The 12,825-nt window shown below is 41.8% G+C and overlaps 1 pseudogene; it reads right to left on the bottom strand.

Annotated features, from left to right (window-relative positions):
• Positions 1-11,636: 11,636 nt before the first annotated feature.
• Positions 11,637-11,709, bottom strand: LOC123238439 (annotated as a pseudogene).
• Positions 11,710-12,825: the final 1,116 nt, after the last annotated feature.

The raw sequence follows: 12,825 nt of genomic DNA, 5'->3' as shown, positions 1-12,825 counted from the left end.
CTTGCCTGCAGAGAGAGGAGGGAGACTGTGAAGACCCCAGATCCCCCATGGCCTAGGAGTAGCTTGACAGGCTCTCCTGTCTGCTGTCTGAGAACAGCTACCTCATCACCCTCAGACCCTGAGGGATGACTTATTTGGCCTGTGGGATGGGAATATGCAGTAGGAATATGGGAATTCCACATCGTCTCTATACATAGACTGTCAGAGCTGTGAGAAATCTTAGAACACAGAATAAAGAATGTTAAGACTGGAAGTTTAAGCAGAACATTGAGCCTAGAAAGTCAGAGAAAGGAGGCATCTCAAAGCAGAAAATCAGAGCTCAGAAGACACTTAGAAGATGGAATTTTAGAGATGGGAGGGACTTTAGGACACAGAGAGCATATATAGAGTGTCAGAGCTGAGGATCTTGGAGAACACAAGATGCCAAAGATGGAATGAATCATGGAACCTAAACTATCCATTTTGGAGTTTCCTTAGAACTTAGAATTTCAGAGAGGGAAGGGACAATAGAAGACAGGCCATAGCATGTCAATGCTGCAAGCACTTGAGAACATCAGTCTAGGCAAAGAGATGGAAAAGTGAGCTTGGAATGGAATGCAGATTTTTTTGATTCACTATTGTTTTCCCCAAACAACTTTAAGAAGATTTGGGTATAAAGTAAGGAGACTCTTTAAAAAAAACAAACCACACACATATTCTATAAACTTTAAATTCAGTTGAGTGTCCTCCTCTCCTTCCATTACTCAAGACATTTTGAGAACCCCTCTTTGGCAACTAGCTTCTGAAAAAGTGTTACGTAATAACAATGAAGGGATAGGGAGAGGGGCTGAGCCTGTGATTTCATTGTGGAGAGAACTCCCAGGTAGAGAAATTCCTTTTGACCACTTCTCAGCAATTTATAGTCTCAAGGAATTGTTTTGTCTATATCCCCAACATCTCCCATAGTGTCTGCAGGGAGCAAGGTAGAAGTTTAAAAAATGCTTGTTAATTGATTGGGGTCTTCAGGAAATTGACCACATAGTGAAGCTCCCTTCATGGGTATCCTTTCAGGGTACACTTGATATCTGGGACCAAACTAAAATCATTTGGTTACAAAGCTGGTAACAGAAGTGGGGGAAGGGGTCAGCTTTTATATTTCTAAACCAATGGTGTCCAACTCAAATAGAAATGGGGGTCCACAAAATCATATGAAGACCACATATTGACTTAAGAAATGACGTAGTAACATTATTTATGTTCTATTTATTTTTATTTTATAAAACATTTCCCCAATATGTTTTAACCTGGTTCCTGTGCCTTTGACACCTCTGCTCTAAACTCCCCCCCCTGAAATTGCTCTCTCCAAATCCACCAACGATAATATTATTATTCCCCCTTTTATTTATTTATTTGTTTGTTTATTTTTATTCAGTCTCTCCCTCTCTCTCCACACCACAGAAGACAGCATCTGGCAAAATATATAGATTTTGTCTTTTGGGTTTCCACTTTTCTGTTCATTCTCTGGGGGTAAACATTCACAAGTTATTCTTCAGATATTAAATCTGTAGCTATATAGAATGTTCTCTTGGTTCTATTCATTTCACTCTTCGTTATCTCATGTAGTTCTTTTCAAGTAATTTTTTGCCAAGGAAGATTTTTATTAACCAGTTATGTGACAGTGAATCATAGGTATATAACTATATATCTAATATACATGTTTATATATGTATATATATATATATATTTTTTTTTTTGGTGCACCCACTGGTGGAACCACCTATTCTGAGCTATTTCCTTCAGTTGCTATCCCAACAATATCTCAGGATCCTTCAAAGCTCAGGCCTTGTCTTTCCAAGTTTAAAAAAAATATAATCTGCTCATCATTTCTTATGACACAGGAGTATTCCACCACAGTCAGGTAGGTACCACAATTTGTTTAGCCATTCCTTAACGGATGGACATCCTTTCAATTTCCAGTTCTTTGTATTCCCAAAGAGAGCTATTCTAAATATTTTGGAACAGAGAAGTTCTTTTCCTTTTTTCCTGATTACCTTGAAGGGAAATAGACCCAGCAGTGGTGTTGCTCTATTTATCTTGGCCCTATCCTTAAAGATGTAGAACAAGTGTGGCTCAGAAGGAAGTCTCACAAAGTTTCGAGCAGTGGCCCTTCTGTTAGAATTGGTATTTGGCAGAATAACATTCAGTTGGTTGTATTGGTAACTAGGGAAAATAATTTTCCTGTCTGAGCCTTGCTTTCCTGATTCATATAATCCATATCCGGATAACTGCCTACCTCAATGGGTAAGGAAAGTGCTTTGTGAACTTTGAGTGCTAGAGAAGCGGGAGCCCTGATTATTTCTGATGAGACTGAGGAGAGACAATGGACAGCTCATGTGCTTTCCTACTGCCTGGAATAGCAAGAGAACTAGAGAACATTCTCCAACTTGTGGAGTGGGTCCCTGTAGAGGATTTTGGGGAAGTCATGGACCCTCAAAGGAGCTCAGAATGAGAATCTCCAGACAGATTATGATCTGTATCACTTGGGGACAGCATTAGGCATATGCTGTAAATATTTACCAATCATCTAGGGAAAAAAAAGTTATTTTGTCGTTCAGTTGTTTTGATTGTGCCTAACTTCATGATCCCATTTGGGGTTTTCTTGGCAGAGATACTGGAGTGGTTAGCCATTTCTTTCTCCATCTCATTTTAAAGATGAGGAAATGGAGGCAAACAGGGTTAAGTGATTTGTCCAGGTTTACATAGGAAGAAAGTGCCTGAGACAGGATTTGAACTCTTCCTGACTTCAAGCCTGACACTCTATTCACTGTGCCTCCTAACTGCCCATACTTAGGGCACAATTACATTATTAATATTTTCTCTATCATTTTCTTAAGTCTAGAAATCAACAAACAATAATCCATTCCTGGATTTGTAGTGTCTGCCAATTTCTGGGCTGTAAATACTTTGAAAATTTAACTATCAGCTCTGGCTAGCTGCTGATTAGACTTGGCTCCAGCATTCCCCCTACATGGACATTGCTATACTGAAATAACTTATGATAAGTTTGTTTAGGCATCAATCTTTGAGACCTGCCATAAAATTGGGCTGACTGTGTGAGCCTCCATGCAGAGACTGCAGCCACAAGGGTTTGCCTCTGAAAACAGCTGGCAGGGAGGAAATTGTGGGGGGGGGCATCAGACAGAACACCCTCACCCACCCACTGAGCAGAGACCTGCAAAAAGACCAGGCTGTCTGTGTGAGACCCAGGCAGAGACTGTAGCTGAGAGGGTTCATCTCTGACCAAATACATAAGATCCAGGGCTATAACAAGGACTGGCAGGGAGGAACTGGGGGGAAGGACGGAAGGTGGGGGAACCTGGCTGGACACCCTCAATCCACTGGCTACGGTGAAAAATTTGCTCCAGGGCAGGCTAGCTCAGCAGATTAGCTCAACCAGTTGAATCCAGTATACCAGCAAAGGATTGATAAAAGAGAGAATATTTTTGTTCAGGTATTTTCCCTTATTCTCTCTTTGGGGTACAAACCTAGCAGTGGTATGGTTGGATCAAAGGGCAGGCAGTCTTTTAGTGCCCTTTGGACATAGTTCCAAATTGCCTTCCAAAATGGTTGGATCAATTCACAACTCTGCCAGCAATGAATTAGTGTCCCAATTTTGTCACAGCCCCTCCAACATTTATTATTTTTCTTTGCTGCCATATTGGCCAATCTGCTAGGTGTGAGGTAGTATCCACCAATTGGGGAATGGCTGAACAAATTGTGGTATCTGATGGGTATGAAATACTATTGTGCTGAAAGGAATGAAGAACTGGAGGAGTTCTATGTGAACTGGAAAGACCTTCAGGAACTGATGCAGAGCAAAAGGAGCAGAACCAGGAGAACATTGTACACAGAGGCTGATACGCTATGGCACAATTGAATGTAATGGACTTCTCTACTAGCAGCAATGCAATGATCCAGGACAATCTTGAGGAACTTATGAGAAAGAAGCTATCCACATCTAGAGAAAGAACCGTGGGAGTAGAAATGTGGAAGAAAAATATATGATCCATCACGTGGTTCGATGGGGATATGATTAGGGTTTCAATGTTAAAAGATCACTCTACTGCAAATGTGAATAACATGGAAATGGGTTTTGAACAATGATACATGTAAAACCCAGTGGAACTGTTTGTCAGCTCCAGGAGAGGGGAGGGATGAGGGGTGAGAAAAATCATGAATCATGTAACCAACAGAAAAATATTCTAAATAAGTAAATAAAATAAAATAAAAATAAATAAAAAACAAACATCAATCTTTGTATGTTTAGCTAATTGAAAAAGTTGAAAAATTTGGAAAAAAACCCCTCAACTTTTTTTTTTTACTGATTTGCTTTTTAGGAGGGAGACAGTTTTAAGTTTGATTATGTTAAGCTCTGAATCATTTGGATTCAATAAACCAATGAAAATATTGAAAAAATAAACATCAATCTTAGAAACGGGTTGCTGTGTAATTGTAGTGACCAAACTTGGACCTAAAGAAGAGATGAGAAAGTATATTCCCTGCCTTTTAAAAAAAACCCTTACCTTTGACTCAGATTCAATATTAAGTATTGGCTCCAAGGCAGAAGGATGCTGAGGGCTAGGCATTTAGGGTTAAGTGACTCTCCCAGGGTGACACAGCTAGGAATTTTCTTGAGGTCAAATTTGAAACCAGGACCTGTTTCTAGGCCTGGCTTTCTGGCTCTTTTTCCACTAAGCTGCTTAGCTGTCCCCCTGCCCCAAACTTGGCTTTTTTTTTTTTAACAGAGGAGAGATACTATGGGTATGGCATGCTACCTAAACTGCCAGCTTGATTGAGGATGTGTTGAGTAGTTTTGCTGAACTGCCTCTTATCTCTTCTTTATTTTTTAAAAATTATTTGTTACAAGGGATTGCTCCCAGGGCAGGGGGTAGGGGAGGGATTTATTTGGAAAGGAGGGGGATGCAAAAATATAGATACCAGCAATGATGATGGTGAGAATCATTGTCATCATAGTCAGTCTCATTACTTTATAACTACACTGGGTACAAAAATCTTATAACTAGAGATCATTGACAATCAGTCCTTTTGTCCCTACCTTGCTCCTGTGCCCTAGTCACAGCTCAGTAAAACTGTCAGCAGCCTGGGAACTCAGCCCAATGGCTTTAGATAACAGTCTCCCATCCCTTAAGGCAGATGGAGAAGTGGGGATCACGGCTGCTGCTCTAGTGATTAAAACATGGATGATGACTTCTGGATGGATGGATGGAAAAGTGATTAGAAAGAGGCTTGGACTTGGAGTCCAAAGATCTGGGTTCAGATCCTGCTTCTGAGCCTTTCCCATGACCTTGCCTCAGTTTCAGAGTTTCCTTCTCTGTCAAATGATGAGGTTGGCCTTGATGGACTAAAGGTTCTTAGCAGCCTAGTGTTCCTATGACTGGTTCTACTTGGTCCCGGCAGGCAGAACTAGGAATGATGTGTAGAAGGTGTGATGAAGCATATCTCAGCTCCACATAAGGAAGGACTTTCTAACAGTCAGAGCTCACCCTGAATGGATCGGATTGTCTCATGAGGAGACTGGAAATATTCAAAGTCCGATGCTGAGATTTCCTGATTCTATGGGAAGAAATTTTGATCTTGGAAGTGGCCTGAGCAGATAGGGAAGCCCAGCGCTTTGGGAAGGAGCTTGGTGGCAAGCGAATAGTCTTAGCTAGTAAATCTGGCACTGAGGACAAGCAGTGTGAATTGTGCCTTCTGGTCAATTTTGTAATTCAGGAAGCAAAAATAAGATATGAAATAATTAAGACGAATTGAGGGGACTAGGAGGGAGATGTTACTTACTATGGTGCTTCTAGCCTTTTAAGGTGAGCATGTTAAAGTTTCCAAACTCTTCAGATTTTGATAACCTAATTGACTTATCCCACCCTACGTGTGGCAGAGGGAGGGAGGCAGAGTCTTGTGGGAGTGACCCAGAAGGGAATGAGGCTCTCGACTTGGGGATCTAGAACTGGTCAAAGCCTATTTCCAGAATCCTAGAATCTCAGAACTAGGAAGAACCACAGAGCTCTCCCAGTCTGCCACATTTGAGTAAGAGCATTCTCTACAACAGCTCATGGATCTCAGAGGGAGGTGACAGTTTCAAGGAAATTTACAAAACAGTTCTCGCTCAATAGACACCAATTGATTAATCTATGTTGACTACTGTCCAGGGTACTGGAGGAGATAAAGTGAAGTCAAGGGCAATTGTTGTTCATTTATATCCAATTCTTCATGATCCATGGACCAGAGCTCTGTGTAGGGCTTTCTGGGCAAGGATCCCGGAGTGGTTTGCCATTTCCTTTTCCTATGAATCTAGTGCATCCTTTTTTAAAAAAAATCCTTACCTTCTGTCTTAGAATCAATACTATGTATTGGTTCCAAGGCAGAAGAGCTGCAAGAGCTCTGCAATGGGGGTTAAGTGACTTGCCCAGGGTCACAAAGCTAGGAAGTATCTGAGACCATACTTGAATCCTGGACCTCCTGACTCTAGATCTGGCTCTCAATCCATTGAGCTACCTAGCCACCCCCAATAGATCCTTTTGTTCTACAATCAGAGGTTAAGTGACTTGCCCAGGGTCACACAGCTAGGATGTATCTGAGGTCAGATTTGAATTCAGGTCTTCTTTACTCCAGGCCCAGTGCTTGATCCACTATGCCACCTAGATGCCTCCTAACTAACTCTAAGATTATCTCTTTAGTTTTAGAAAACTGTCTGGGCCCTTGAGAAGTTTAATCACTTAGATCAGGAAAACATTTAAGTACCTCCTTTTCTTTAGGAACTGTGCTAAGATCAGGGATACAGGGAAAGGAAAAAAATGCAAACCCCAAGAAACCACTGTTCCTGCCCTCATGGAACTTACCTTCTAATGGCAAAGACAACTTGCAAATAATTGCCTAGATCCAAGTTATATACAGAGTGTGCGGAAGAAAATGTCAGAGAGGAAATACTAACAGCTATGGGACTGGGAAAGGCCTTTACAAAAGGAAAGCTAAGGCTTAGATACTTCCTAGCTGTGTGACCCTGGGCAAGTCACTTCCCTCAACTGCCTAGCCCTTACCACTCTTCTACATTGGAACAGGATTATTTTTTTTAAAGGGAAGCTAAGGGTCAGACCCAAGGAGAGAGGGCATTTCAGGCATGTGAGATAGCCATTGCAAAGACAGGAAGATGGAAGACAGAGAGTCATGTTCCAGAAACAGCAGGAGGTGAGGAAGCTGTAAGAAGAATGGGAAACGAGGAAGGGGAAGACTGGGAAGGACCTTGGGGTGAAACATTAGGCTTTGCATTTGATCCTAGAAGCAGATCCACAGAGATCAAGGAGAGCATGGATAGGAGATAAGTCAGGGCTATCTTTGGGCATGTTTCCTCTCCTTTTAGGGTCCTCCCCCAGCTCTCATGGTTTGGGTTGACCAGAGTGCTTTTAGCTGCCTCCCTCCCTCCCCCCAGAGCCTTTTCTCCAGGGGCATCCTGGAGCCATCCTCTTTGGGGCTGTGCTAGGTGATAGAACCTATAGAGATACTGAGGGAAGGGGGCTTCCATGTTAATCTGCTGCTGCTGCTGCTACCACCACTACCGCTACTACTTCCCTGGAACCAACAGCCATTAAGTAACAGCCCCAGAATATGAACCCAGATCTTCTGATTTCAGGGCTCTCAATATATAACACTGCTTTGCTATAGTAACAAAAAACAAGAGTAACAGTAACATCTATATTCTAAAAGAGACATTTAGTGTCTAAAACCCTGGAAGTATCCTTCATTGTAGTGATGGAATTGCTGTTTCTTTGGCTTCAGAGGAAAGGGTTTCTGGAAGTGATGGAGACTGGTCTGGGGCTGGGAGGTGGCTGAGCCCTTTAATTCACACTAAAGAGGGATTTGGGAATCAGGCCTTTGGGAGCCTTGTTGGGTTATCCTAGATGGGGTTGAATTATAAGATCAGAGGCTTTAGGAACTAAAATGGGATTTTGAGAAGATTCTAGATTTAGAGTGAGAAGGGACTATTCCTTCATTTTGTAGATAATGAGAATGAAGCCCAGGGAGATAAAGAGACTTGACCAATGGTCCATAGCTCCCTAGTTGGAGGCAGGGCTGGGATTCCTACTTGGAGTCCTCTGACTTTCATCCACTACTTTTCCTTTGTCTCTAACAGGACACCATGAAACCTATTGTCCAGTTCCCAATTCCTACCACCCACAGTTCTCCCCTGTGGCCTTACCTGAACTCCTGCTGATCCTGGGCTGAGAATCACCCTCTCTCTCTGACAGGGCCTCTTCAAATGGTGTTTTAGTGACATCACTTTTCCCATCCCACCCCTGTACAGAGGCTCACCACATTCTCCGTCACCAGGTAACCAGGGCCATCATTTCTTGTTCTTCTACTCATTTAGGGACTGTGGTTGGTCTCTTCTTTCCTCCCCGCCTTTCTCCCTTTGAAACCCCACCTCCTGTCTAAAACCCTTGTCATGTGGGCTGTCTATAACCCAGGAAATGAATCAAGAAATACAACTGTTTCCATTTTTTTTAGTGTGTCTTCTTCCACTGTGGGTGTTACTGGCCCCTGATGCTATAGGATCTTAGTTCTAAGATGGGTAGAGAATCAGTGCCATTGTGCTACAGCTTTGTGACAGTGGCCATTTTTGCTTGAGTGGCAGTGGATGGAACTAGGGCTGGCTTTGTCCTGGGAGTTGGAGTTGAGTCCCAGTTCTCAGACTTATTAGCTTAACCTTACTGACTTTTGCTTCCCTTATCTATAGAAGGAGAACTTGAATTACAGCAGGAGTTCTCAAACTTTTTGGTCTCAGTATTCTTTAAAAATTATTTATTTCTAACATTTTTCTTTTTAAATTTTTATTTCCAAATTCTCTCCCTCTTATCTTTCCCCCACTCACTGAGAAGGCAAGCAAAACGATACTACAAAATATATTATAATGTGAAATTTCAAGAAACACATGTACATATTAATTGTATCAACAAAAAAAACCCCAAGGAAAATAAAGTGAGAAAATTTAATTTGCACTCAGAGATCATTGGTTTTTGCTCTGGACATGGGTAGCATTTTCCTTCATGAGTTCTTTGAAATTGTGTTGGATTATTGTAATGATCAGAGTAGCTAAATCTTTCACAGTTAATCATCCTTACGATATTGCTGTAACTGGGTAAAAGGGCCTCCTGGTTCTTCTCACTTTACTTCACGTCAGCTCATATAAGTTTTTGCCACGTTTTTCTGAAACCATTCTGCTTGTCATTTCCCACAGTAATATACCACATTTTTTAGTCATTCCCCAAATAATGGATATCCCTTCAGTTTCCAATTCTTTGCCAGCACAGAAAGATCAGTTATATTTTTTATCTATAGGCCCTTTTCTTTTTTCTTGAATCTTCTTGGGATATAGACCTAGCAGTGGTATTGCTGGGTCAAAGGGTATGCATAGTTGGTCATAGTTCCAAATTGTTCTCCAGAATGATTGAATAAGTTTACAATTTTACCAACACTTTATTAGTGTGCCAATTTTCCCTCACCCCCTCCAGCATTTGTCATTTCTGATAGGTATGATCTGGCACCTCAGAATTGTTTTATTTTGCTTTATTCTAGTCTGTAATTTAGAGCATTTTTTCATAGGACTATAGATAACTCTGAAAACTGCCCAATTATATATCCTTTGGCCANTTCTTTCTTTCTTTCTTTCTTTCTTTCTTTCTTTCTTTCTTTCTTTCTTTCTTTCTTTCTTTCTTTCTTTCTTTCTTTCTTTCTTTCTTTCTTTCCCTTATTTTCCATCTTAGAATCAATGCTGTGTATTGGTTCCAAAGCAGAATAACAATAAGGGATAGGTGATAGGGGTTAAGTAACTTGCCCAGGGTCACAGAGCTAGGACATTCTTGGGGTCAGATTTGAACCCAGGATCTCTTACCTCCAGACCTGGCTCTCAATCCACTGAGTCCTCTAGGTGTCCTATTAATTCTCTTTTCATAATTTTGTGCATCATTCTCATCCCCCTCCCCTTTCCTCCACTACTTATCTCTTTAAGTCTTCCAGGAAATCTCAATGGGCCTACATCTAATCAGCAGTTTTCTTTGAGTCTTTCCTTGGAGCTGTTTTAACATTGTCTTCATCTGAGTTTATGACAATGTTAAAACAGCTTCATTGAGATTTCCTAATTCTCCTCTTGGTCTTGGAACTGTGACCAGGGCCCCTGCTTCCTTGTGACCAGTCATGAGTGCTCCTCTCTATCTTGAAATTGCGTTTAGACAATAGAGTTGCCAGTCAGTGTCAGTGGCACCCAGTGCCAGCAAAGGGACCTTTCTAATCCATTTCTGAGCAGTTGTCTGAACTTCATACCATTTCTGCACTGCAAGCTCCCAAAGTTACTGCTACTGTTGCCACCACTGCTCTTATAACCACTTCCAAGGCTCTCTGTTGTGCTACTGCCAAGTTCTTGGCTGACTCCCACCCCTATGCCTTAAACCTCTATTGCTGATCTCTTCAATTGTTTTAGGCAGAAAAATGCCTCACTCTGATCTTTTGTTGGTTCTGCCACTCCAAAATTTGATTTGATGGCTTATTTTAAAGTTGTTTGGAGGGGCATATTGGGAGAGTTCAGCTGAGTGGCTGCCTCTAGTCTGTCATCTTGGTTCCTAGTCTCTGCATTCTTAAAAATAATTGAGGACCTCACAGAGCTTTTGTTAATGTGGTTATATCTATAATATTTACTGTATTAGAAAACAAAATGTCTTATTATAAAAACAATTTTGACCACACAAACATTTTAAAAGGATTTCTTTTTCCTCTCCCTCCCTACCATGGTCCTCAGAAAATACTTTGAGAACCAGTATACTAGAGGATCTAAAAGCCAATTCTAGCTCTAATATTCTCTGAGATATACAGTGATAATATTCTTACCTCCATTTTATAGAAGAGAAAACTAAAGATCAGGTTGGAAAGTTGACCTGTTCAAAGTCACAAAATTTAATAAGGATGATCTGAACCCAGGTCCTTTTTTTAAAACCTTTATCTTTTGTATTAGAATCAATACTGTGCATTGGTTTCCAGGCAGAAGAGTTAGGCAATTGGCATTAAATGACTTGTCTGGGGACACAGGGCTATGAAGTATCTGAGGTTAGATCTGAACTCAAGACCTCCTATCTCCAATCCATAGAGCCACTTAACTGCTCTTTTCCTCCTCTTTTTGATCCTGTGCTGTTTCACATTTTTTATCAGTGACTTAGATAATGGCAGAGATGGCATGCTGATACATTGCAGACAACCCTAAGCCAGGAGGGATGGGTGACACACCAGAGGCCAAGGATCTAGGTAGGTTGGATCATTAAATGGTGGATGCTCAGAAGGTGAAATCCAGTAGAGATAAGTGTAAAGTCTTACTCTCACTTGGGTGAGAATTAAAAAAGCCAACTTTACAAATAGCAGAGGGGAAGGCATAGCAGTTTATCTGAAACCACCCTGGGGGTATTAGTGGGTGGCAAGCTCAGGATGCATGAATAGTGTGATGCGGTGTCCATTAAAGCTAATGGGATCTAAAGAGAGCTCTTGATTATCAGGAGGTGGGGCTTCCTGCTTGCTGCCCTAGTCAGAAGGTATCTGGAGTACCTTTGTGCAGGGGCCATGCTAATCTTCTCTAGATGGTTCCAATTTTAGTATAAGTGCTGCTGAAGTGAGTGCTAGATGCAGAGTTTTAAAAGGATATTGAGGGGGCAGCTATGTGGGCTCAGTGGTTTGAGAGCCAGGCCCAGAGATGGGAGGTTTGGGGTTCAAATGTGACCTTAAACAATTCCTAGCAGTGTGACCTTGGGCAAGTCACTTAACCCCCAGTGCTTAGCCCTTACTCCTCTTCTGTCTTGGAACCAATACACAATATTGATCCTAAGACAGAAGATAAAGGTTAAAAAAAAACAAACCACTGATCATCATGTTGAAAAGGGTCCTATGGGGCGCCATGTCATAGGACTGCTATTTGGAGGAACCAGAGATTTTAATCTTGGAGAAGAGAAGACCCAGGGGGTGACATGATGGTGATCTACAAAGTTTGTCATGTGGATGAGTGGTTAGGCTTGTTCCATTGGGCCCCAGAGAACAGAACCAGGAGGAGTGGTGGGGGCATGAAGGAAACAGGGCAATTAAGGCACAATGGATGGTAGGGAAGACTTCCTAATTGGGAAAGCTGTCCCTAAGTAGAAAGGGGTTGCCTTAGGAGTTGTTAAGTTCTCCCTCCTCAGAGGTCTTCAAGCAGAATTCAAATGAAGGACTGATGGAGGCATAGGCTTGAGGAAGCTATAAGGGACACAGTGGAATGAGCGGTGACTTTGGAGTGAGGTATCTTGGGTTCAAAACTGTGGGCCATTCCCCAAATAATGGGCATCCCTTCAGTTTCCAATTCTTTGCCAGCACAAAAGGATCAGCTCTACTTTTGTACGTGTAGGTCCTTTTCTCACTAGTGTATCTCGTCGTGCTTTCTGAGCAGCTGACTTCTCACTTCTGTAATGTGAACAATAATAATCTATGTTATACTTTATAGGATTGTTGAAAGAAAATGTTTCATAAGCCTTCAAGGGCCCATGGAAATGGGAGGTGAGTGGTGATATGGGCTGCAAAGAAAGGGAGAGGCTGGAGGCGAAGGGGCGCTTGTTAATAGGTGCCAGAGATCAGGGTGGGGGTCAGGAGGGGTTGAGTGAATCACATATATGGGAAATTGCTTTCCTTTAACATTTCTTTGTGAAAATGATCTTGGTTCTGGGTGGGGTGTCTGGGTTTGTAAGGGGGGCTGATGACAAGGGAGGC

The sequence above is a fragment of the Gracilinanus agilis genome, chromosome 2, assembly GCF_016433145.1.
Source record: "Gracilinanus agilis isolate LMUSP501 chromosome 2, AgileGrace, whole genome shotgun sequence".
In the NCBI taxonomy this organism is placed as follows: domain Eukaryota; kingdom Metazoa; phylum Chordata; class Mammalia; order Didelphimorphia; family Didelphidae; genus Gracilinanus; species Gracilinanus agilis.
This window is presented reverse-complemented; position numbering and strand designations above follow the sequence as displayed.